This window comes from Anser brachyrhynchus, assembly GCF_964034855.1.
Source record: "Anser brachyrhynchus genome assembly, chromosome: 1".
NCBI classification, from domain to species: Eukaryota; Metazoa; Chordata; class Aves; order Anseriformes; family Anatidae; genus Anser; species Anser brachyrhynchus.
In genome coordinates, this window is record NC_137694.1 from 16,505,672 (window position 1) to 16,531,081 (window position 25,410).

Sequence of the window (25,410 nt, forward strand, 5' to 3'; positions counted from 1 at the left end):
CAGATTAGATTGCCTTGACGTTATTAGCATATGACAAATCTACACTGGCTATTACTTGTATATTTGTTATTTCTGAAGTGCTTGCAAATAGGATGTTTATTTGTTCCAGTACTTCTTCTGGGAATCAGAATTGAGCTGAATGATGTGCATTTACCAGAGCCCCCTTCTGCCTCTCTTTAGAGAAAAATACAATTTTCTTTTATGGAGTTTCTTGGTTCCTCAGTTCTCCTACTCTAAAATTGCTCAGCCAGCTTTCAAAGTGTCCTTGGAGAGCATCCAACTTTCAAATTTCATCAGGCTCCAACAATTTCAAAATATTTTAAATATTGCTGTTCTTTCTAACATATTTCAATTTCCTGTACTTTCCTTTTAGCCTGAGTTTGCACCATTTCCCCTCTGTTTGATCACTACAGATGTCTCAGTGAAAACTGAGTCAAAAAAGACATTCTGCAGTTCAGCCTCCTCAGTATCATTTGCCATTATCTTTTCTTTCACAGTGAGTAGTGGACCGATATGTCTTCTGATATATCTCTTTCCACTAATGCCTCCATAGACTGCGTTTTTTGCCATTCCTTATTTCTTTTTTTCACTTGAATTTGATTTTCTCCCTCCAGCGCATGCTGTCCTTTGATATTCATCCTCACTCACTTGACCTCATGACCATTTTCTCTGTACTCCTTTCTGTATGAGTTCACTGAGGAGCTGGAATTTAGCCAGACTGGTCTCTTGCTGCAATCTCCAGCCTGCCTACATGCTGATAGTTTCCAGCTCTATCAAAACATCATCCTTTACAAGGAATGGACAATTGTACGGAGCTATTTCTTCTTTTAAACTATTTTCCAACTAACTATTATCTATTACATCTCTTTTGTTACTGAAATCTGTTACTTGAAGCCCCTTGACTTAATTCTGTTTTGTTTTGTTTTGTTATCCGGCTTTTTCCTAAGAGATTTTAACTGTACCATTTTTGGTCACTGTCACTTACATTATCATCATTTCATTTTCTTCTGCAAGCTCATGTCACTCTTTGATCGTCATCCTTAATTATTTGACCTAATGCCCAATTTTTGTGCTTCATTCTTGTATCTGAGATTGTCAGCGCTCCAACAGCAGCTGGATGAGCGCCCCACTGCCCTCATCTTGGCCCAAGGGAAGGGTATGTTTGCTCTCACAGAGTGCTGCCCTCAGAGATCTGCCCTCCGTTTTGGGGAGAATTAAGGGAAAGGTATCCCGATGAGCAGGACCAAAAGGCCCTGAGAACCATTCGCTTCTGAAGGGCAGCTATGGGCCAGAAGTGATGCCTCAGGGCATCTCTCACAGCACCGGTTGTCTGAATTTGAGCCCCTCCAATCTCTTGTCATCATCAGCTGCAAATAATTTCCACAGGAATTAACAGAAGAACATCATAGCAAGACTTCTTGGACTTTTCCCTTCTTCCAGATCATAAGACCATGACAGACATTTCAATATAAAAACCCTTGAAAATGCACAGGAGAAGTCTGCCATATTGAATCATTACAGCTATCTGTGTGACTAGAGGCCAGGCGGACTGCAGACCAAAAATAAAACCAGGTTAGGGCACGTTTGGAAAACTCAGTTTGATATCCTGATGTCCAGCATGATTAGTTTGATGGCAGAAGTATCTCTGCAGTGAGAGGGCTACCTGATGTCCTCTATACAATGCCTGTGTAGAAGGCATCACAAGGCAACACCGCTCTACAGCTGGCACACGTCTGTCCACTTTGGCTCACATTGTGTGTGGAGAACAGGATAAAACAGAGACTTTGTGATCTGTCCCTGAGTAGTTAGCTTCAGTCTATCAGCTGTACTCTGAGGATGCCTTAAGAGCACTAGGAGGGAGGTGACAACACAGCAAGCAGCTAAAGTCAGCCATGAAAACAGACATATTAATCTGAATCCTAAAAAGAAAAGCTAAAAATTGTCAAAGGACCCGACCCATTAGCTGACCTCCCACATCTATCTCGGCTGTATGTGGTGGTTCATAATGCACTTTCTCTTCTTGACATTTCACTGGCACGGCAGGAGCCAAATTAAAACTTAACCTACCTGCACAGGAGATATATTCAGGTAATTAGTGGTAACAGCTGCAGCTTTAGCTTCTACTGACATTAAAAAAAGGGTGAGGTAGTAGCTGTAGACTGTCTCCAATAGCTATGCCTCCCCGCAGCAGTGCAGAATGGCTTTAGCAATCCAACCCTAGTGGGGTTTGACCAAACCCTAGGAGACAACAGGGCCAGATCCCTCCACAGAGTAACTCCACCTCCACACTGGCAGCAGCACACCAGCCCTGTGGGGGCCTTGTGGTCTCCAGCAGAAGAGGCTGTGAAAGCACCATCCATGGAGGTTCTCAAGATTCAGGTAGATGATGAGATGACCATGTCTTGCTTGAATTCTTGAGGCTGGGCCAGAAATCCTTTCCATCCTGCATGCCTGTGAAGCTCCAAAGCCAGTTTCCTGCCCTCCCCAAGCCAACACAAGACTGGGATCCAAGTGGAGAGATGGTCCAGGTGGCTCCCTCCCTTGGGAAATGCTGGCAGCTGGAGGGGAACTGGGCTACCAAGTACTCAGAGAGGGGATGTGTTTGCCTTTTGGGGTTAAATCATACTTCCAAAACTGGAGTGAGGCTGTGGTTCTTCCTACTCCTCCCTGCACAGTCTTGCTTGTTTAAGCAAGAAATTGAAATTTTGAAAATTTTTAAAATTATTGTTCACCAAAGAGGTGTGATTTTGTGGATGAGGTTTCTAGAGATGAAGCCAGCACTGATAGGACCTTTTTTGAGATGGTCCCCTACAAACGGAGCATGGTCCGAGCTGTCATTGACCAGGGCTTAGCAGAGAGGTGATGCGTGCAGGTAAGATGGTCCCAGCAAGTGCAGGATTGCACCCAGACACCAAGAAACGTGTCTGGGAAGTCAAGGCCTTTATAATCACCTTCCAAAGACATTCCTCATCTGCCACGGACAATTCGATCCCAGCCCTTTTCCATTCCCTAAACCAATTCCTATTCGAATTGGCAGGTGGCAGACAGAACCATTGCTTGGAAGAGCGCTGTCATTAACTCACTGAATATTAAATGGCATCAAAGCTCTGTAGATAAAATTATTTCAAGGACTAATTACTACCAACCCTTCTGGCTTTAATTCTAGACCTGAAATATTGCAGTGTTAATAAAATAGGATTCATAGTACATGAGACACGTGAGAGAAGATTCAATTTGTAATGATAATTTGAAACATTTTAATAGGATTTCACCAGCAATATGAAGATTGGCAGTTTAATAATTTCTGGAAACGAAGAAGAAAAGCTCTGACAACATATACAGGGCCTTACTGAAGCACCCAGAAGATAGAACAAAAAGACACTAGAGATCCTGGTGCAGAATAAGCCAAATATCTGGTAAATTCCTGATCTGCATTTCCAGAGTGAGACCTGCTCCCACACCACCACTGCAGCTCTGGCTGCAAGAGCTCAGTGCCTGAAGCTGATGGTGAAAGGAATTTTAGGCTTAAACTGTCCAAATTCTTCCTACCAAAACCTTCAGTTGTGCCATCTTTGCAGCAGACATTTTAAGCTGGCATTTTGAGGAGCAGCTTGGGTGCTGGACTGAAAACTTACAGCAGATGGGAAGGAGATGTCCATAAGGACATCCTTGGTTCAACAAAAAACACCACAGTAACAACATGGGCTTGCAAGAACAGTGCCTTGGAGAGCCTTTAGTTTAAGGAGAAACTTTAAAAAAACTACACGTGAGGAATAAACCGTGCCCTGCTGCTATATCCTGCCCCCTCCAGAAGTCCTGTGTGTCCCCCTGGCTGGCTGCGGGCTGCTCGCAGAGCACTTGTGCTCTCAGGAGGGATCCTTCGTGGTTCCCTTCCACTTTGCAGATAGAAAGAGGGAGGAGGATTTCTTCTCCATTTAGCCAAGTCGGAATACTCTCTGCGGAGCAAAGAGGTGTGAGCACCAGCTCTGCCCTGCAAGCCGGGCGCTCGAGCTGGGCAGCAGGGGACGGTGGCACCCCAGGCATCGGCAGCAACGAGAGCATCTTAAACATGACCCTAGGCACCAGCGGCCACTCAGCTCCTGTTAACCCATATTTTCTCTTCTCGACCATGGATGGACAAGAGGAGGCCAGAAAGGGAGCACAGCCCGATTTTGTGCCGTACGTACCATTAAAAGGTCACAGTAGCTTTTTGTCTGTATGGTGTCAAAAGACATGGAAGAAAGGGACAGGCTGGATCTCTCAGAGATTCAGCAGAAGTACATGGCATGTCTCTGCTGCTGTGAAGGGATATTATTTTGTCAGAGCAGAAGCAGGCATTTGAATAAATCCCCCAGCTCTCCCGATGTACTTTGCCAATCAAAGGGATGACAATACCGTGTGAGGGAGAACGTGGCTCAGGCAGTGATACAGGCTTTTAGGAAAGAAAAGGAAAGAAACCTCTGAAAATAAAATTGCTAGGAAGTTAAGCGAGAAGTTTGATAGGAAGACATACTCCATGCTGCTCCTCTGGTCCCTGTGGGTTTGGTAAATTTGCTGGGAGGGAGAAGGTTTCATCTCGCTGTTTAGACATTTTCTAAAAGTGACTGTAACAAAATTATAGTCTTGCAGAAATGCATCCACCACCTTTCAGTTCTGGCTTTTCAAACCACACGCCATGAAAGACACTTGGCTTAATTTATGCAAAACACCCAGTGTGAAGGTATATTTTGGTACACGAAAAGTATCCTTACATAGGAAACTGTGTTTTCTGATTAGTTTCTCAGATATTGTTGATGCTATTTAAGAGCCCGTGTGCAGCTGGAGGACAAGGAACACCAAAAAGAAGCGCCCGTTTTTGAGAACCAGGAGGAAAGACTTTGCTGTGTATCGGGCTTAGCTGGGGTGTGCTGGGGGTGCTCGTGCTGAGCACGTATTCGCAGCCCACAAGTTATGGGATCAGATTAGGATCAGCACATATTTGCAGCCCGCCAGTTATGGGATCAGATTAGGAGCTTTGTGTCTGCAGCCAACAATAACTCCACAGCAGGTCCGTGAGAGCCACCATCCCCATCAGACACCCAGATACGTCCCCTCTGCTTGAGGAGGGGTGGAAAGCAGGCGGGCACCCCGCAGCGGGTTGCCGGGACTCGGTGTTTGTACCAGAGGTTTTGAGAAGGATGGGGCTGTGATTTCTTTCGTAAGCCTAATCAGATAGCAAAATAAAAGCAGGGAATCAGCATAATTAATTCAAATCCATGCCTGGCACACAGGTTCTCTGTATGAGCCATCTTTCAAGTCAGCATAAATTGAAGGTTAAGCTGGCCTGCCCTGTTGTAATCAAAGCAACCCATGGGCGGCTTAATTTTAATTACAGCTCCTGGGGACCGTTTAGGTGCTACTCTGGATGCTGCCGAGGCTTTATAAAGAAGATTATTAAAGTTGTCAGTCACAGATCATGAAAGTTCATAAGCACAGAAAGAAGGGATTGATACCAGTTTGTCCCCAAGCAGAGCGCAAGGAGGATTAAATAAAAAGCAATGTAAATAGCCATCTCGGATCTGGAAGGCATTTTAAACTTCTTCTCCCTGAAAGTTGCTACATCAATGCAAGTGATTATTCCTGATTTGACTGAATGAAGGAGAAGAATGCTTGGAAATGAGGCACTAAAAATATTGTGTTTCAGATGGGGAGGTTAAATGGCAAGAGTAGGTTTTCCTTCACTCGTGTGGCCCCCATCTCCGGCACAGAGCCGCAAACGGCCTCCTGCGTAACAGCAGGAACTACCCTGGAGGTGCGGGCTGCCCTCCTCACAATTAGACACCAAAAATGAAAGTTGGACATCTCTCAGGAGCTAGTCACTTAAATTCTCCCTGCTACCAGTGAGAAGGAAGGGAGAGCAGCTCAGCCCGTCTATTTGTTGGCTGCTCAGCTGCCTCTGGGTGGGTCAGCTGGTGCCCAGCTGGGATGAAGGAGGGACCTAGGTAAGCAAATTAAGAAGACACCTAAACTGTAGGTGAATAAACATCTAATGAGCCCTGTCCATGTCCTGGGACCCCCAGTAACTGGCAGAGAAATCCCCTGTTGGGGACAGGAGTGGGGCAAGGGAGCCCTGCCCCATCCCTGTGCCCAGCCCTGCACAGCGGGATGGAGACTTCCCTTCCCCAGCTCCACCAAAGCCTGTTCAAAGGAAAACCCAAGACTGCTGCATTGTTGCTGGAGGGAAACATTTCCGCAGGAGCAAGGGCAGTAACACATAACCGAGGGCTGCAAGATCTGCCCCTCCATACAGCCTGAAATCAGTTATTGGTGGCAAACAGGAATCTGATAACGTAATAACATGCAGTACATACAAAGAGCTGTACACACACGAGAAGGAAAATGGCTAATGTTTGTGATTCTTAAGAAAGATGATTGCCTGGCTCTCTCGTCTGACATTTCAGTGTTTTTGCAAAGCCCTCCGAAGGGAGGAGGCTGTTTATTCTTTGTGCCTCAAGGAAAGGCGAGGAACGTTTTTCAGATACTTTCTGCTCACTGGGTTTCCTCACGAATTTCAGACACTCAGTAGTTTCAGGTTAATAGGAAGCAATAACTCAGAGCCCAAGTCATTCCTCTTGCAAACGCTAATGTTAATCTATAAATAAAACATACGTTGTAAAGCAACAACTCCTGTGTGGCAGTGGGTAACAGCCAGCCTGCTCTTAAATCTTCAGAGCTGGAGTTTTGTGCAGCATGAAAACCTCTGGGGGTGATTGGCATGGCAAGAGTGCCCGTGGTGTTTGCCAAACACCCCGACCCCTTACCCAGGCGGCTATTGTGGCCAAGGTGGGTAGAGGAGGTGGAAAGAGATATGCAAAGGTGTTTTCCTCCACCTCCCCAGTGTCAGCTGGGTCCTCTTTCAGTTCCCAATACACGTCTGTCCTAGTGGAGAGAGTGGGCGCTGGTGGTGGGCAAGGACAGGGGCACTGCCATCAGAAGGGAGAGATCAGGATTTTCACATTTTTTCCTGGCGTTGAGCAGTAGAGGCACTCAGACACTCAGACACCAGCTTGTAAAGCAGCTTGGGGTTGGTCTCTTACCTTTTCAGGTCACCTTTAAAAGATTTACCAAAAGCAAGGAAAATGTAGGTAGCAAAATGTAAGGCCCATGATAAATTGATGAGAACAAGTTCTGAGAAGGAGCAAAGTGATAAATGTTTAAAGAATACACAGACATTATTAAATGAAGCTTTCTTCTTTTTTTTTTCTTTTTTTTTTTTTTTTAACCACAAAACAGAAATTTGCATTACTGCCTTTTCTCTACTGGCCACAGAAACGTTGGGGAGTGAAATAAGCAGTTTCAGCTCCAAAAGCAGCTCATAGCTTTCACGTACTACTACTGAGGAGAAAATAGCATCCAAGAGCTTTAGCTGCTCGGAGCATGAGTCACCCTTACATAAGCATCTTTGCTGGTACGGAAAAGCTAAGAGCTGGCTTTGGACCTGAGCATCGCACCATGGGTGGACATTGCCGTATTAATAAAATATTAATAAAATATTTGGAGCAACTCAGACACACGGCACTCCAGAAGCCGTGAGGTTACTCTTGTTGAGTGATGAAACATCCCTTTGGGAGCAGTTTCCTGGTGGGAGATGTCTGGGGGTACAGATGGCAGAGAAATGGTGTGGGGTGGAGGTTTCCCGTTGAAAAGTCGGGGCCATGGCTGTGTTCCCATCCCAGGAGCTGCAGAGAGGAGCCCAGGAGCTGCAGGCAGAGCTCACCCTGGCACCAGGGAGGGCTCCAGGTCCTGCTGTCCGCTCCCTGCCCTCAGGGTTTCCCCTTGTGGGCTTCAGGAAATTGCTCACAGAGAGGAAAGGCTGCCAGCCGGGGGGCAGAGAGGGAGGTGGAAAACCTCCCAGCGAAGCAGGAACCGAGAACATCCAAAGGGAAATTACTGTCTTCATGCAATGCTGCTTGTCTCCGTGCTCATTTTATTGCTTTATGGAAACATCTGTCAGGCAATAAGCCTTGATTTTCATGTTGTCAGTGCTGCAGGAGGAAGGTAGAGACCTAGGCTCTGCTCTCTGAAGCTTTCCGCTCCACTTTTAAGCAGCTTGGGGCAGGGATCGCCTGCCTTGTGCCTTCCCCAGCAGGGACCCATTCTGTGCCTCCGCTGCTAGGAGCTATGATAATGAAAAGAATTAATAATAATAATAAAATGGCATGTCTTTCCCTCCATGGCTAGCTCCATAGGTTCACCATTAACCTTCCAGACAGCGCAGCAAGCAACCAGCAGCCAGAGACACAGTCAGCCGAGCAGGGTGGGCACATCACCGCTCCCGTGCTCCCACTTCAAGCAGCGATCGAGGGGGCTGTATTTTAGGAGCACCATTATATCCTTCACGGGAAATTACTAAGATTTCAATTTGGAAATGAAATCGTCACCTACGGCCTCGGTAGTTAGCAGGAGGGACCTTCAGTGCTGAGACCCATTACGTGAAAGCACAGCATTTAGTAATTATTTGAGTACGGTTGTTGTGCATTAATTGTATTGTATATATATTAATTAAGCTGGGAGATGTGATAACTGGATAACTGGGTAATCAGAGGCCTTGGTTCCAAAATCATTTGGGCAACACCTCGGTGATACGAGGATCATATGTGAGCCCAGCTCTGGAGCTTAGCGCTGTCAGTGATGTTCCTACAGCGATTCGTGTCACTTGTCTGCTCACGCTGTGGAGATGTTTTCTGTCGTGACGCAGCCCCTCCTCACCTGCCAGTGACACACCAGTGCTGTCAGTCACCTTCAGTAAGTCACAGGAGGGCATCAGAGAACCAGCAATAAAGCAAGTGCCTCCGTGGTGGGGACGGAGCGAGGCTGGGCGCGGGGATGAACGTCGAGAGGAAGCGTGGCAGGGTACATCTAAATTAAGAAACGCACTGACACAGGAGGCTGACTCATTTGTGTGACAGTGAAACAGCCTTCAGCCCGTGCCCCACCTGGGGCCTTCAGTGGTGAGCGTCATGTGGTGATTTGTCACCTCTTACCAAGGTCTGCAGGGGTGGGCTTGGTCACCCCTGGGACCAGAAAGCCCCAGAGTTGTGGGCAGCATTGGAGTCAGCAGCAACCACAGAATCACAGAAACACACAACGGTTTGGGATGGAAAGGACCATAAAGACCATCTAATTCCAGCCCCCCGCCATGGGCAGGGACACCTCCCACCAGACCAGGTTGCTCAAAGCCCCATCCAGCCTGGCCTTGGACACCTCCAGGGATGGGGCAATGCAGGGTCCCAGCTCACCCAGGGGTGACTGACTGGCCATGTCACTGGATAATTCATTGCAAGCAAAGGGCTGCCTCGGCCAAGCTCAGCTGTGGAGCACTTTCTCCCTGTCACCTGCACTTCATGCTCTATAATTTGAACAGCTCAGCTTTCTCCCACCTACTTTGGAGCTTCAGAGCACGCATGTCCTGCAGGAGCCACTGCTCTCTGTCCTTCTGAGAAGGGCACGGTGACTTTCCTGGGGCAGAGAGACACATGCAACAACCTGTAAAAAGTTAAAAATACAACCAAAACATAAGATTTTTTCTTGGGAAAGTTAGTAGTTAGCCCCATCTGGTGAACAGAAGTGTTCACTAGACCTTTTGACCGTGCCAACTCATTTGGTACACTTGTAACACTTCAATACAGATAAAATATATTTAGCATTGGATAATGTTAATCACTTCTGCAGGGAGGAAAGCCCTTTGGGAAGCAGGTAGGATTGCTCATAGGGCAGGTGTGTGTGCCTGCCCTGACCCAGGGAGGAGGAACAAGCACGGTTCTCATGCAGCAGGTATGGCCCATCCAACAGAGATGTGTGCTGCCACTGATACCTGCTTCAGCACTTTTAAAGGGCTGCTGGACAATTGCAATTATCCTTATATCCTATAAAACTAGTATACTAAGCAGATCCTAAAGATGTTCTATTAAAAAAATTATCTAATGTAAGGTTGAGGACGAACACGCTCATCTTAGTCTATTTAGACTTGAGAACTTCTCCACACTGCCTGGCAGGTGGTGGCAAAGAGCCAAAGCTTCATCCAAATCCCTGAAGAAGCCAATGTAGTCCTGTGGGTGTTGGGACACGAGAGAAATTCTCCCTAGCTCACCAAAAACAACGAGTGGAGTGGAAGGGCCAAGGAGCAGTGACATCCCTGGAGCACACCGATCTGTCACCTTTCTGTCGGTACCTCGTTCCTGGCCTCAGCATCAGAAATTTCTTCTGAAAACATTGCCACAGCCTCAGGCAAGACACCATGTGTAAATCTTGAGGTGAAAATAATTAGCCACTGGAAACATGTACCTAGGAATACAGCAACATCTCCTGTCAGCAGAGATCTTTAAATCAGAATTACCTGTCTAGAAGACATTTTATAGTGCAGTGCGGGACATAGAGCGGGTGCAGGAATGCTTTGGTGGAGCCCCACGGCTGCGTGTGAAGAGGGTTGCACATGGTAATGATGGTCCCTTGTGGCCCTGAAGGATGTGATTTCTCCAGGACCGAGTGCTAAAAATCAAGCAACACAACATGAATAGTGCCGGAGGGAAGGAACTGAGTTCGGTGTCTGACAAGCTCGTGGTGTGTAGCTTCCCCTGTCTGCTACTCCAGAGTCAGGTCAGCCTTCAGAAAAGGGGGCAATGAACCTTTCAGTCCAAAGGTGCAGGTGACAGAGTGGTTGAGATGCCTGGGAGCTTTCAAGGCTTCCAAAACTTGCTGAAGAGAAACTTTGCAGATTAAAATCCTTGTGTGTGCAATAACTTTATTCTCAAAGCTATTTCAATGACAAGAAAAATAATTTCATTCGAGGACAGATGTTAAAAGTTATTTAGCATCTGCAGAGGCTGTGAAGCTCTTCATGTTACATTTTAAGAATTAAATATTTAGGTCCCTGAACTTCTGCAGATTCACTAGTCCACCCTCAAGTGGAGAGCCAAAGCAAGGAAACCATCAGATGTGGCTGAGCCTGATGTTAAAGGACACACAGGATTCAAGCCGTGTTACCAAATGGACTAACTAGGAATGTCAGACAGGGACTTAAAATCTTTGCAGAAGGAATGTTACAGTGTGATTCCCAAACAAAAGGGAGCAGGCAGCACAAGCACTGATGTTCACCTAACAAAAAACGAAGACAGAACCAAGGGTGAACACACGGCCAGGTCCAGAGGCAGCAAATATGACAACAAGCACGGTATGACCCAAAAGTACTCAGCACAAGGGATGAATTCTTCTCTTTGCAACCAAAGCAATTCACTTTACAGGAGGGTGACACTCCCACCATTTAAAAAAAAAAAAAAAAAAAGACAAAGATAACAGCAGGACAAAGCTCTCACGAGGAGCATTATCTCAATAAAGTTGCAAAGCAATGTTCAGCAAGAGATTGGTTTGTGACACAGGAAATAAATGAACTAATATTGTGTTTCAAAACAGATACTGGAAATGAGGACGATGTAATCATAGCAAATACATATAAAAACAATTAGTGACAGCCTGATGTTAAGGCAGAAAATTCAGCTTGCTTAATACAGTGGGCACATCAGAAGTTGATCTACCAGAATGATATTAGCATGTAGGTATAAAAGCCATTACTTCTGAGTGGGATTTTAAATAGCAGGAGAATTCTTCTGTGCTCTGGGGTCGAGAACAGCCTACAAATGATGATACACAAATGGGTATATCTTCTGAGTAGAAGGCAAAAGGCGTTCTTACAAAATGAATTAAGGTACTTAATGAGCTGAGATACATTAGGGAGATAGCACATCACATTGATATTAATCCCATGAAAATACACATCATGTGAAATCCCATAGCGTTGAGAGAGAAAATAAAAAGCAGAGCTGGATGGTAAACTTAGTTGTTACTGAGCAACTTTTGCTAAGCAATATGCTCACTGAAATAAAACCAAATATATTCTGATGTGAGAGGTTTATATGTGAGCAGTGCCCCAGAAGGACAGCCGTGCCTGGCTTCAAAACACCAGTAATTCTGACCTTAAGGCAAAGGTTATGCAAAGTGGAGCATCTTCAATTCCCTGCTCGGAAGGCAGATGTCTGGGATTGCCCCAGCACTCGGCACGGCTGCCACAGCCCCGTCTGCGAGGTCCTAGAGGGAAAGGGGAGAAGCAGGAGGTGATCTGGTGACTCAAGCCCTGCATAAAATGTTGGCACATTTCAGGAAAACATTTTTGATCTGCAAGAATAGTCCCAGACAGATTACCAGAAGAAAAAAAAAATAATAATAAGGGAAAAAATAATTTTTAAAAAAGCAGATACACATAAATATAATATTTTAGAGCTGACAGCAATGTTTCTCATGATGTAATTCTGGGCTGGGCACCTTCTGCCACACTACAGAGCACAGAAGCAGAGGTGCATTGTGCAGGCTCACCCTGCTTGGAGGTTGGTAAGAAGTCACAGTTTTAAGCATGACTGAGAATTAAGGTTTCAAAATCCAAACCCTCATAAAGTGCTGAAAAGCAGAACTCCCCGGCATCCAAGCAACCTCACTCCAAAAGGTGCTCCTTGGCTTGGCTGCCAACGGATGGCCTGATGTTGATCAGCTACAGAGCAAGAAGAACAATTTTGTGCACTGCTGGCGCTGAGTGGAATTGTGTCAACTAAAAATTAGGTCAACTGACTTCACGGTCAGCCCTCCTGTCCCTAAATTTACAATGTTATTGCATCCAGTTCACAAATCCATTAAGTTCCTTGACCACTGACTATAGCAGGAACCGGTGGGACGTGCTGCTGTTTCGGCCTTTAAAGCCCAGCGATAACACGGTCGCTGTGCGGCACACAGTAAATCACTGCCCGTAGCACTGCAGGGTCAGAAATGTGGAGCCCACGGCTCGAGAGTGGTTTATCTTTTAGATGCGTGTCAGGGCTTCACAGCGCATCACCAAACAGGCTGGCAGAAAAATGAGCGCAATGCATAGCTCGGTTTGAGGAAAAAGTCCATAGGATGTGTCACCCTTTTCTGTCATTCTGAGTCATGTTTCATGACGGAGTGCAGAGAGAAAAGCCACTCTGGGCTTCATGTTGTGTCACCAAGGAAAAGGACCTGATCTTGTAAAAAGTGTGCTCGGCTGTGCCCTGGAGCATCCGGGCCTTCCTCTTCGCTTGCAGGGTGAGCAAGAGAGAGCCCTCCACTGATCCTCTTCACCTCCCCTGTCTTTTGCACACAGGACTGACATCCCCTTGTAAAGCTTTTGCAATGCATTAAGGAGCAAATTCCACACGCTTTCATCACAGATCATCTCAACTGCATTACCTGTAATTCTTCAGCAGCTTTTTAGTGTTGTTTTTTTTTTTTTTGGGGGGGGTGGGGGGTTGGTTTTGGTTCTGGTTTTGCTTTTTTCACCATAGCCTCACCATCTAGTCCAGCCTCTGGGTCTTGTCTTCCTCTCTTTTCACCAGAACGATGCATTTAGGGTTTTCTCACTTCTGCAGGATGAAACGCTTTGCTAGGCAAACTGGATCATGGAGGGACTCTGAATGGTGCTCCGTAGTAGATCAGTGCTATGAAATCTCTCATTAAAATTATTATCTATATACACGTATTTCTGTTGGGACGCTTGAATTAAAATGTGTGAATTGCTGCTTACAAAAAGAAAATATTAGTCCTTTGAATAAGTGACACATAAAAAAAATCCCCCTTTTTATCATAATAAATCCTCTAATATTGGTACTCTTTTCATTCCAAATTATAACTGGAGAATCAATGCTCAAACATCCCTGAATCTATTTTTTTATGTTGACCAGGAAAAAATGTTTTGACTCTGGTTTATCATATTGAATAAGTCATATTTTGGGATCTCATACTCTTCTCACTCCCTTTTGGCTCTGGCATGCTACAGGTTTAGCTCTCTCATGTCCTGTTTCAGTTTCTTCCAGTTGCTGGGACACTGCAATGGGAGGGGAATGAATCAAGAATATTTCAGGTTAACTGACCAAAGGATTTTATTTTCCACTGGAATACTATGGAGAAAAAAAAAAAATCATCTGGAAAATGTCAGTTTCAGTGAAACACTTTCAAACATCTTCTGTATTATAGCATGTGATTTCTACATTTTGCTTAAGATTTATTTTTTTATATACTCATTAACTGTAACTCTTGATAGAAACACATTACAGAAACCAAGAGCTGTGCAGTGTTTTCCAGCATCTCACGCACAGGGAGAAGAGCAGGCTTGTGCCGGCTCCTGCCCGTCTCCTCTGGCATCCGTGCCAGCCTGCCCCTGCCTTGCTCAATCTGCAGGATCGTGGCATTTCTCATACTCGGTTATATCCCAACTGTTTGACATTTTTGTCCCTTCCTCAACTGCTCTGCCATCACGTTAATTAACAGTTAAGCCATTAGCACTGCCTACATTTTCATGACAGCCCCCAGGGCTGGAAGCAATTAGTTCAATACAAAACTACTACAAATATCACCAAGTGAAGGGAGAGACAGACCAGCTCTAAGACAGGAAATAATAATGCCAAGTAAGTTTCATCCTTCCTCCTTTCCGATGGTGTTGACAAATTTGTTTTTATGTGCACTTTTTCTTTTCTTCCAAATAATGATCTTCCTGAGGGAACACTACTGATTTAAGTTTCATATTCTGCTTCAATTCATATTCAATTCATATTTTTATATCCTGCTTCATATTCATATTTGCAAGAACAAGAACTTCAAGTCAGCCTTCTCAGCTTTTCCTTCTGAGCCTTGGCAAACAAATGATTTTATTTCCAGAAGTGCTGAGCACCCAGTGCTCCAGCTGAAGTCAGCAAAAGATATGAGATGCTTTACAGCTCTGAAAACCACATCATTTATTTACTGACATCTTAAAGATTTAAGAGAGAAAGTTAGTTTCCTGTTTTTTCTTGACCTTAAATGATAGAGCTGCAAAACTCTTTGGAGCTTCTTCTCTCAGTGACTCCCCTCTGTAGTTCTGAAAAGTTCCCCAAATACTTGAGCACAAAGGGAACCTCCCCGAACTCACTGCTCAACGTTGTTTCTGAACATGCACTTACAACTTCTTCAGCTGCTGCATTTGGCTGAGGACTGCTCTGATGCTCTTACCTGCTTCCCCTGAGCATACCCTTGCTGTGGAGACCTGGAGGATGCCTTTATGCCGTGGACATTAGAATGACAGAGTCACAGAATGGTTTGGGTTGGAAGGGACCTTAAAGGCCACCCAGTTCCACCCCCCTGCCATGGGCAGGGACACCTCCCACCAGAGCAGGTTGCCCAAAGCCCCATCCAGCCTGGCCTTGAGCACCTCCAGGGATGGGGCATCCACAGCTTCTCTGGGCAGCCTGTGCCAGGGCCTCACATTCATCTTGTTCCTAGAAATTCAGGGGGAAACACCTTATTTGCCTGCAAGTTTTAGCTTCCCAAAGAGTCATTTGCATCTTTCACTGTTGCCAGATAGACAACTAAAATCTTAGCTTCCTGAACTGCACATCGGTATGAAAGATATGCTTTGGCTCCTTGGCCTCTGCTTGCATTTGTGCAGCACAGGCAGAAATTCCTCCTCCCTCTGCAGCTGAGGCTCTTTCCTTCTGCCCTTGTGCTCCTGATCCGCCACCAGGTTTTTTCCCCAGCTCCCCTTCTGGCCAGCAGTGCCATGGTGCGGGTGAAGGGGAGGGACCTGCCGTGGGAGGACCATGCAGCCGTGGTGGCAGCACGGGTTGGCAGCTCAGCCCCTCCAGCACTGGCCCCGTTAGTGGGTGAGTGTCTCTTCCCTTGGGTTCACATTGTAGCTAAGAGGAGACAGGAAGAAGTGCCATTCGGGAAAGCACACGATGGAAGATAGCCTTCAGGAGGCCTGCGGGGCTTTGGGGCTTGCCTCGCACCCGGGCGTTCAGGCACCAGGAGTCCTCAGCTGAGTGTTTCTCATTAGGACAAGAAAATGTCACATTTCAGCCTGTCACTGAAGAAGCTGTGCCTCACTGGGAACGTGAAAACCGCGAGGGGAAGAGCTCGTGGTTACAGCGTGTTGCAGAGCATCGCTGTGGGGCTGTCTCGCTCGCAGCGCTGCCTCCCCCGCCGCCGAGGCTCGAAAGGGAGGTGCGTGGTGCGTAGTCCTAAAGCTGGGGAGGTCGTTATCTTGTCAATGATGATTAAAAATTGGGTTCCAGCAAAAGCTCGGTTGTGCTGCATGGTGCTTATCTTGGGAACTAAGATAGGGGTGGACTGAAGCTCCAAATTTCATTTGAAGCATGAATAAATTTTCTAGACTTCTGTTGCACCGGAGGCTTGTTATGCATGCACTTCAGTCTTTCATTCCTCCAGTGCTTCTTAACCCTACATATATGTCCAAATAAAATGGGTAGAACACAGTTAAATTCATGACACTAAATTGTGGCAGTGTTTAAGACAGCAAGGTAAGAAAAAAGGGGATGGTTTTGTCTTCCCCATTGCTGCAATCACCAACCCTTTCCTTTAACAGGTTTCTTAGCACTCTCTTTACCGCCTTGTCCACTGAGCAGGGGGAGAACAGGGGAGATGAAGAATCTGAGTGATGCAAAAGAGGGCTCAGGTACCCACAGCATCCTGCAGTTTCCCTCCAAAGCCCTCCCCTATCTCAATGGCAGCACAAATGTACTAAACAGGGCAGGCGGTGAGATGGAAATCTGAGTGCTCCAGCACAGTGGAAGTGAGAAAATGCAGGAAAAACATCTGTGGCCTCTCTTCAAGTCTCTCTAGAGCTCATAGAAACTATGACCAAGGTGATCCATGCCCAAACTCAGTAACTGAGACGCCGTGTCACACCACCAGCCATCTCCTGTGAGAGCAGCCACCAGTAATTTCTACGCAGCCCGTAAGACATCGCTGGGTTTAAAGCCAGATCGTGAATCAGATGAGCCTAACTGTTGCTAAAGTACAAAAATTGGGTAGAAGAGCTCACCAGGGAGGGTTTTGCTGTTTATGTCTTTTCATTCTGATTTTTGGAACTATGCCTGTCAATATTTCCTAGCTCCCACTGAGACCACCGGCTGCACTCACTCTTTACAAAAGGTCTTTTGCAAAAATAGTTTTGTCATTTTAATCCAAAATGCCACTTGCTGATACTTCCTTCAGACCTAGAATCCGCTAGTTTAAGGGAAGTACTGCACCGCCTTGGATGCAAGCACTGACATTTCGGTGGTGAGATTCTGCCTTCGCCATCTTGAGGAGTCAGCTGTGCCTCTCTGGGCAGCACTCCCAGCACCAGCTGCCAAAGCGATTCTTTGTCCTGCAGACCCCACCGTCATCTGCCAAGCTTCCATCCCCCAAACCAAGTGCCTGTGACGGCCACAGCACCACTCCCGCCACCGCTATCCTCTCTGCAGCTCAGCCACGCACCCTATGAGCGGTATGTGGGTGATGGACGGGGCTTTGTGCACGCCTTAAGGGAAACCCACACACGAAGGGCAGGTGGGGAGGTCAGGATCCTGGTCACAACCAGATAGATGGCCTGGAGCACCGAGGTTTTCCCCAGGGCAACCACAGGAACACACAAAATGCTGTGCTTTGGAAGTGGCCAAACCTGCCCAGCACTTGGGGCATCACCTCTGCCCGCTGTATCTGTATCTGCCTGATACAGAATGCAAAAAATGGTTTGGAACTGATTCCCCAGCTCTCTCACCCTCAGTTTTTGTCGTTCCTGTTCCTACTTTGTAGAAACAACAGCATCAGCTTATTTTTCCTCGTGGCGAAGTTTCTTCCAAGCCTGATGGGCATAATAAGCATGAGAAAATATTTATCTGATGCTGGAATCACAGCTTATGTGCTGTTGGATGTTCTCTTATGTTGCAAATTGCTTTATTTGGTACAACTGTCTGGGGCCTGGTGTTATTTCAGGCACACTGAAGATTTATATCCAGACTTTTGAAGGCACAGGCTTTACTTATTTTAGTAGGATTTATTAATATTAAGAACATTGGTGTGTGACCTGAAGGTGAAACGCCTAAGAAATGATGGTCCTTTTCTGGCTCTTGGTCTGGACCTGCCTCCAATTGCTCCCTAGCATATTATTAACATACTGATTGTTATTATCATCACCATGGCTATTACTGTTCAAGATCCCTCTATATAGTGTGGAATTTTACCACTGTAGGATGAGAAATACGAAAAAAATATTTTTTTTTTTCCCTGCAGTTTTTACAACGTCTGGCCAGATGAAAGGTCAGCATCACCTCCCCCTGAAAACATGCCAGCTGGCTTTGGATTTCCACAGGTACCAGAAGCATCGAGTATCCCACAGGACACACCTTTGATCAGGCACTACCCATCTACCACGGTGTTTGCCCTGTAACAGTGCACCACAATCCCTACGGGGGAGTAGTAACAGAAAGAGCCAGAGGAGGAGAATTGCAGGATGTTATATTACAGCTCAGCAAGAAAAGGAGAAGCAACAGCGCAGGAAAAATGTACTAACTCATGGTTTTACATTAACCAGACCTTAACTGCTGGCAAGGGCTCAGCTGCAAGAAGTCAACGTGCAAGCAGCAGTGGCTGCCCATCCTTGCCCTGCCTTCCTGGAGAGGTGATGCTGCCACACACCCCAGGAGGCACCCAAAGGCACAGAATAATTAGACCCTACTGAGTACTGGGTGCACGTCCTGGGGCAGTTTGTAATGCTCTAGTTGCCTGAAGAATAAGTAAGCAAAGTAAGGACCCATCTTTACTAATGTTTAATGATAAAAATATTTCCCCCGTGCAGTAGACCTCTGCTTTATTAAAGAACTCAATCTTTCTCACTCAGTCATTTGTATATTTTGATGTTTTTTTCATTTTACCAGCCATTTTACTGTCCATAAAGAAATACAGCATTTGTTCAGCAAATGAATTATTCGGGTTTTGTTGCTGATTATTGTTTTGCTTACAACAAAACCAGAGGCTCCCCTAGCAACATTTTTCAAGCAAATTTCTCACTGACAGAGGTAGAAAATCTGGAGGGTCTGAAGCAAAAGAAATATATGTAAAGTTAATTTCAGCACAATTTTAGCTGTTCCACCACACACCTTGAGCAGCTGTCTCCCAGCAGTGGCATGAGGCAGCACGGCACAATGCAGACCGCTGCCTCGGCGGTGATTTCATTACACGGGGCTGGAGAGCAGAAAGGAAAGCAGATCTCTCAGTTTACAAATGCAATTGGTTTTCACCGATCAATAATGACTTCCTTTGGTGTCTAAACCTTTTCCCTGCAAAATAAAGTGAGGAGCCAGCTCATTTATATCGGTGTACTTATTAATACAAATTAATGTATTTATGTTGATGCAGGATATTGTCCTCCTCCATGAAACAGGGAATAGACTGTTTTGTGTACTGCTATTACTATAGTTTCTGCGCTTTAAAACTTCTTCAAAAGCCTCTATGAAAATGTCCTCCAATATCCTAAAGAGCAAAGTAAATCCCTTGGGAGCAGAAGCCATAAAAAGCCTGATCCAGGGGTCTTCAAAGCAGTTTAAACCAGTCTGATAAGGGAACTGGAATTAAAACATTGGTTACGGCAGAAATGGTGTCCCGTTGGGAATCCTCCAAACCATCCCCAATTTCTGAGGCAGACCCCATGCTTTCTTCTAGGGATGTCCTAAGCTTTGGGGTTTTGTCCCTGAGAGGGTGTCGCTGTGGGACTTCTTGAAACCTCTTGAGACCTCTTGAGAACAGGCTGTTTCATCATTTTATAAAACGCCTTTTCACGACATGATTTGAGATCTTGTATGGGCACACCACTTATTTATGTTTGTGTATTGTGATATATTCTGACAAGACACAGTGCCTAGTCTGCCATATAATCAAGATTTGGCTTACAGGAGCCAACGTTATGCCAAGGAAAATGCGTTGCTCCCCACTAAGATAGCAGGAAAGGTAAATGAAAATACATTGAACCATTTGGGTTTTGACTTCTGGGTCTCTACCACAAATTTGGATCGATTTCCTTGTTTTGCCTCAAAGTAGCATATAGTAAAGTTGCTAGCTGGCATAAAGGTGGTACAGACTGCGTGGGATTGTGTGAATGGGCTCTGTAGGTACCTCTCAGTGTTCATGGAGAAATAGAAACCAGAAAAAAGGCTGAAGAGGGAAACTGCAGGATCACATTTACACCTGGTGAGGAAAGGTGATCGCGGAAGGGTTTTCCTGTGATCAGCCCAGGAGCTGGGGGTGCCTCTGTGCAACCCTATCCTCCCATGAGGGAGGACGGCTGGGTGAGGAGCACCCACCCCCAGCACCTCAGTCCTTGCAGTGACAGCAGCCAGGTGAGCAAAAAGGATTCCAAGAAACATTGGTTGCAAGCCACATCTCCCACGTTGTGTAAAGAGAAAGGGAGCAAACAATAATTTATATCTTGTTTGGATGTAAAATTCTGAAAATATTTAACTGTTAAAGTTGTGTTCTACCTGCCCACACGAAGGTAATCACACCATGTAAAAGGCATATGCTGCCTCAGCACACACAGTCAACCAAAGAAGAAATAAGTGGATCCACTTCGGTGGGGAAGAGGGAAAGCATATGCTACTCTTCAAATTAAGAAAACGTTGTATTATTTATTAAGGTCAAACTCAAGATTCCTGATTCCTGAGCAGAATAGCTGCTTGTAGTCTGTCAGTACAAAAATGAATCTTTTAAAATTAATTACAGTGAAAGCAAGCCATTTGTTTAAAAAGTCAACATGTTTCTAATGGCAAAATGTCCTGAAGTGGTTGGAAATCTGTTGGCATTTTCATTCTTGTAATTACATTTTGAGATGACTGGAAGAAGAAAAAAAATGTTTTTCAACAGCTTTATGCCCAGAACAGAGGCAAATTTCTGAGAAAAGTGGAATTCCCAGTGCAGAAAAACACGTAGTAGTATTTGCTCTCAACTTACTAAAAGCTGACAGCAAGCTGTGCATTCCTGTTTTAATTCGTCTTGATTAAGCATTTAGTACAGAGTCACGGGTCAGATACTGTAGGCTGCTTTCTTTGTTGTTCAGTATCAGACTTCCCTTTCAAATGCATCTTGACAAGTTAGTTCCCTTCAGCTTGTGGGATATATTTAGCACACAGATTTATTTTTAGGAAGGCCATTTATACTCCCACAGAAATAGGCACTGGTCCTTTGGTATCAAATTCTCACTTTGGGGGTTTGGGATGGAAAAGACAGGAAAATCACAAATATTTATATAACTCCTAGGTTTTAGGAAACCTCTTGCTAGCATTTTTGTATAAGAGGAAGTCTGTTTTCCACAGCACAATGTACAAGAAGCCCTCGAGGCACATATCTCTGGTAATATGCACTACTGAGCATATGAGCTGCGTGTAATGTTTTCACTAAGGGTGGGTATTGCTAGTGGCCATTTGAATGACATATTTTCCCTAATACAGACTAGGCATAGGCATGGATTTTAATCAAGTGCTCAGTGTTACCTTTCACAACACTGTTGTTTGTAGGGTATAAATATTCTTACTCTGAACCGAAATAGCAGTGAACAGCTGGAGTATGGCTTCTGGACATGGGGACTCCCACCCTGAGCCCACCTCTGACCACTCAGCATTGCACACCCGAATCTTGGCCGCGCTTTGTGACCAGGGAATGGCCACCCCAGGGAGCAGCACCACTAATGGTGGGGGATAAAAAAAGTGCCACTGCTGGACCTGCACAAATGGAGCTGGTCCCACACAGCTGATCTTTCTGTGCTGAACCTTGGGCAGCCCTACAACTCTTGCTCCAGGACTGCCCAGTCCACTTTTGCCTGCACCGCACGGCTCTGCTGTACCCTTCAGAGAGCAAGGTGAGGTGGCCAACACGTTGTAAGCTGCTTGTTCACTGATCTTCCCCCCAGAAGAGAGGCATGAACTGTGAAATAATGTTTCAGTTTAAGTCGTTGGTTTGGTTTGTTGGGCTGTTTATTTTTCATTTGCTTGTTGATGTTATTCATTATTGCTGTTGTTATTTGCATATGTTCTACACTTATCCTAAGAGAGGGACGGGTCTAAGAAGCGTGCCCTGAATTTATAATGGCAAGCAATGTGATCTGCATGGTATTTTCCACTTTCCAGCAGTCTCTGAAAAATTGTATTTAGTTCTGCGATAAGCTTTATCCTCCCTGCACAGAGCAGGGTTGTCTAAATGACTGATTTTTTAGGTCAATATTGGAAACTTAATACTAAAAAAAAAAAAAAAAATCAGTTCAAGAAGTTCAAGACAACTACAGATTGAAATCTTTCAAAGTTTGCATCACGTCTAGAAAGTTTGTTCCAGGCTGGCTTGGAAATTTTTGACTGATTTATATTTGCTAAGAAATTCCTGAGAAAAGAAGGCAGCTTGTCAGGAAGAGCAGAGCCCAGCTCTCCTCCCTTGAGCAGCAGCAGCTTTGCGGTGGCAGAACAGGTCCAGGAGCATGCCCCCCTGCTGGCTGGGGACATGCAGGGGTGACAGCCCCGTCCTGGGCTATGGGGATCCCAGGGCAGGGTTTGGGGTAGGAGAGGTGCCCCAGCACCTCCCTCACCTCGATGCTGTAACCCCAAGGCCCAGCTGGTGGTGTGGCCACCATCGCGTGCTCTGGCTGATGTGCCTTCAGCATACCTGTTGAGACACAGATCAGTGGGAACGGGCTGGAGGCACAGCGCCTGCCAGGACATGCCCCACACAAAGCATGTCAAAAAAATCTTCAGAATGGCAAAGACTGACAAAAATCTCCATATTCCTGGTTAAGTTGGAGAGGACAGCCTGAGGCCTGCTCTGGCCTCCTCCTGCATGCCCACATTTCCTCACCAAGGGCACAGGCCACATAATTCCAGGCGGAGGTTTGGTAGCGAGGTAACATGTATGCCCTGTGGCTGACTGAGGAGCTGATGTCCTGACGTAAAACCAGGAATCAACCAGAGTAGATGCACCCATGCAGGAGCGAGGGAGGGAAGGTGCTGAGCCTACCTGTGCGTTGAGGCCATGAGAAGTTCAGCAGGACTTGGCCAGGAGAGGTCCAAGCATGGCAAGGCTGACCCAGCCAGCTATAAGGCATCACAGGAGGATTTGCTCATCTAGGACCGTTCTCATAGCTCTCCCCATCCTCCAGCATGCTTACAACCCTTCCCAGCTTTCTGCTGTTTGGAAATTGAATAAACGTGGTTCTTGGTTTATCATCCAAGTCATCAGCAAAAATATTGAGTCACAGAGCCCACGGGAGGTGGCTGTGGGAACCACAACTGGTGCATCCTCACTGGCAGCGCACTTCTGAGCAGCAGCTCCCAGCTCAGGACCCCACAGACAGCTCAGACCCCACTGGGTGGTTGTTCAGAAGCTCATCCCCAGTGTCAAAGCCCTTCCGAAACTGCGGTCCATACCCCCTTCCATGTGGCCTACCGTGCTGTCATGAACGAAGATGACCTTTGTTAAATATGATGCATTCTTGTTAAATCTGTGCTAGCTGCTACTAACTTTGTTATTGTCTGGGTGTTTACCAATGGTTCAATCATTTTTTCCCCAGACTGACAAATTCACCCTGTTCCCCACTGTAAAGATAAGCTGGCTCCTAACCTAACCCATCCTCCCCAGTTTTCAGTGATAAGCCTCTGATTGCTCTCAGATTGCTTCATCTGATTTTCAAAATTCCCTGTGGAATTTTATTAGCTCCAGAGAATTCAGGGGAAAAAAATGTAACTTACCGATTTGTGCTCTCAGCTGGTTTTCTCTCTCCTAACCCGATTCATACTCTTTCTCAATGACCCTGCCAGGGAATGCTGAAGCAAAAAGAAAAAAGAATAATTCAGTCTGCTCAATATCATTTATAAATAGCTTTTCCTCCCTCTGAGTAGAAGACCAAATCCTCCTTTTATAATCCTCTCACTACTAATCTAAATTTAGACTATTTTCTTGTTACCTTTCATGTCCCTTGCTGGCTGTATGACATTTTATGCATGGGCTTTCTAATTTCATCCTTATATATGCTTGTGCTATTCTTGTATGCAGCTCCCTAGACATGTGACCTAATATCAGTTGCTGTATACTTTCAATATGCCATCTATATGAGATCACAGAAAAGCTTACTATTTAATCACATTGTCTTTATGATGCTTTCTATTTCTCATCCCATTTTTTTAAAGTAGATTTTTCCAGCTCCCTGATTAGTACACACATACTCACATTAAGTCTTTGCTAAAATATTGGCCAAGATAGATTTAATAGTCATCTGAGCAGAGTACAAACTGTTTACACAAAGGTAAATATGCTAACAAGGTCATCAGAGTGGTAAATATGAACATCTGCTGAAAAAGCGAGTAATGGCGAGAAGTTTTCCAAGGTTCATGCAGTGCTTGTATGATAAGGATGAAATGTGAGCATGCAGATATGAGGGCACATCAGGTACAAACTACAGGATAATTTGAGAGAGAAAAGAATTATGTTACTTGTTTTGGTCAACGTGTAAAAAGACAGTGGAAAGCTTCATAAATATGTATTGACCGTGAAGATGATGTTTTGTGGAGACACTGACATCCAAATGATGCTTGCATGGCATCTGCATGGTTCTTGGTCATATTGATGGCTCTGTGGCATTGCAGTAAAATCTGGAAGTACAAGGACAGCATCACAGCCAGCCATGCAAATTATGGCCCCTGAATGTGCGATGTGTCAATTAAACACTCACACTGGTTTCAAATGAAGACATCAATGCCTCCCATCCATTCCTCTTTCCTCAGCATGCCAACAGCTCCAACGCCGGCACCAAACCTCCTCCCACAAGCTTGGTGAGAACAACTCTTCGTGTCCTGGTTTACAAACCCTGCTGTGGCCCACATCTGTTCACACCCACAGCAGAGCATCTCCCTGCCCAGCTGAAGGCACAGAAGAAAACATGAAAGAGGAATAAAGTAATCTTCTTTAGCCTGTGTCCTGTAGTTCTAACTGCTAGTTATATTCACTAGTTACAACTGTTATACATATATGTATAATATAACTTTTATATTTATATATACACATAAATTGTATATATATAATATATAAACTATACATAAATAATGTATTTTTATATATGCACCTCCTCTGTCTGGTTATGCTCTGCAAACTCATTCCCCACATACAGTAGAGTGAAACAGGATGCCAGGCTGAGGGCAGGACACCACACCAGGATCTAGATATATTGAAATTCACATTGGTCAAATTCATTAATAAGCTATGAACCCCCAGATAATGGAGAAATAAATGTATTTGTTTGATTCATCTTCATTCACCAGTGGGATAAACCCATGACGGAAAAAATGGTCATCTATACTTCATGTATGAGCCGTTCGCTGCATCACCTAAAATCAGGAAAGTGATTAGATTATTGTCATTTTCTCAGGTAACTGAAGTGCATTATTCTGTTACTTCACTGTAAGCAAAATAAAGCTTTAAAATCCCCACTTCCCCTTATCCATTATTATGCCTTGTCACCATTAAATTGTA

General features: G+C 45.3%; 2 long non-coding RNA genes across 7 annotated transcripts; one reads left to right on the forward strand and one right to left on the reverse strand.

Annotated features, from left to right (window-relative positions):
- The first annotated feature begins 251 nt into the window (after positions 1-251).
- On the forward strand, positions 252-6,996 carry LOC308188230. The gene is made up of 2 exons (XR_013945288.1): positions 252-2,379; positions 3,038-6,996. It is a non-coding gene; the product is annotated as an uncharacterized lncRNA (long non-coding RNA).
- Positions 6,997-10,280: 3,284 nt separating this feature from the next.
- On the reverse strand, positions 10,281-25,290 carry LOC308188229. 6 transcript variants are annotated; one of them, XR_013945283.1, is made up of 6 exons: positions 23,849-25,290; positions 23,634-23,708; positions 22,903-23,072; positions 19,011-19,190; positions 12,009-12,120; positions 10,281-10,323 (listed from the first exon to the last, which is right to left on the reverse strand). It is a non-coding gene; the product is annotated as an uncharacterized lncRNA (long non-coding RNA). The 6 variants fall into 6 exon arrangements; XR_013945282.1 differs by lacking the exon at positions 19,011-19,190; XR_013945284.1 differs by lacking the exon at positions 10,281-10,323 and having other exon boundaries at positions 10,331-12,120; positions 19,011-19,095; positions 22,903-22,979.
- Positions 25,291-25,410: the final 120 nt, after the last annotated feature.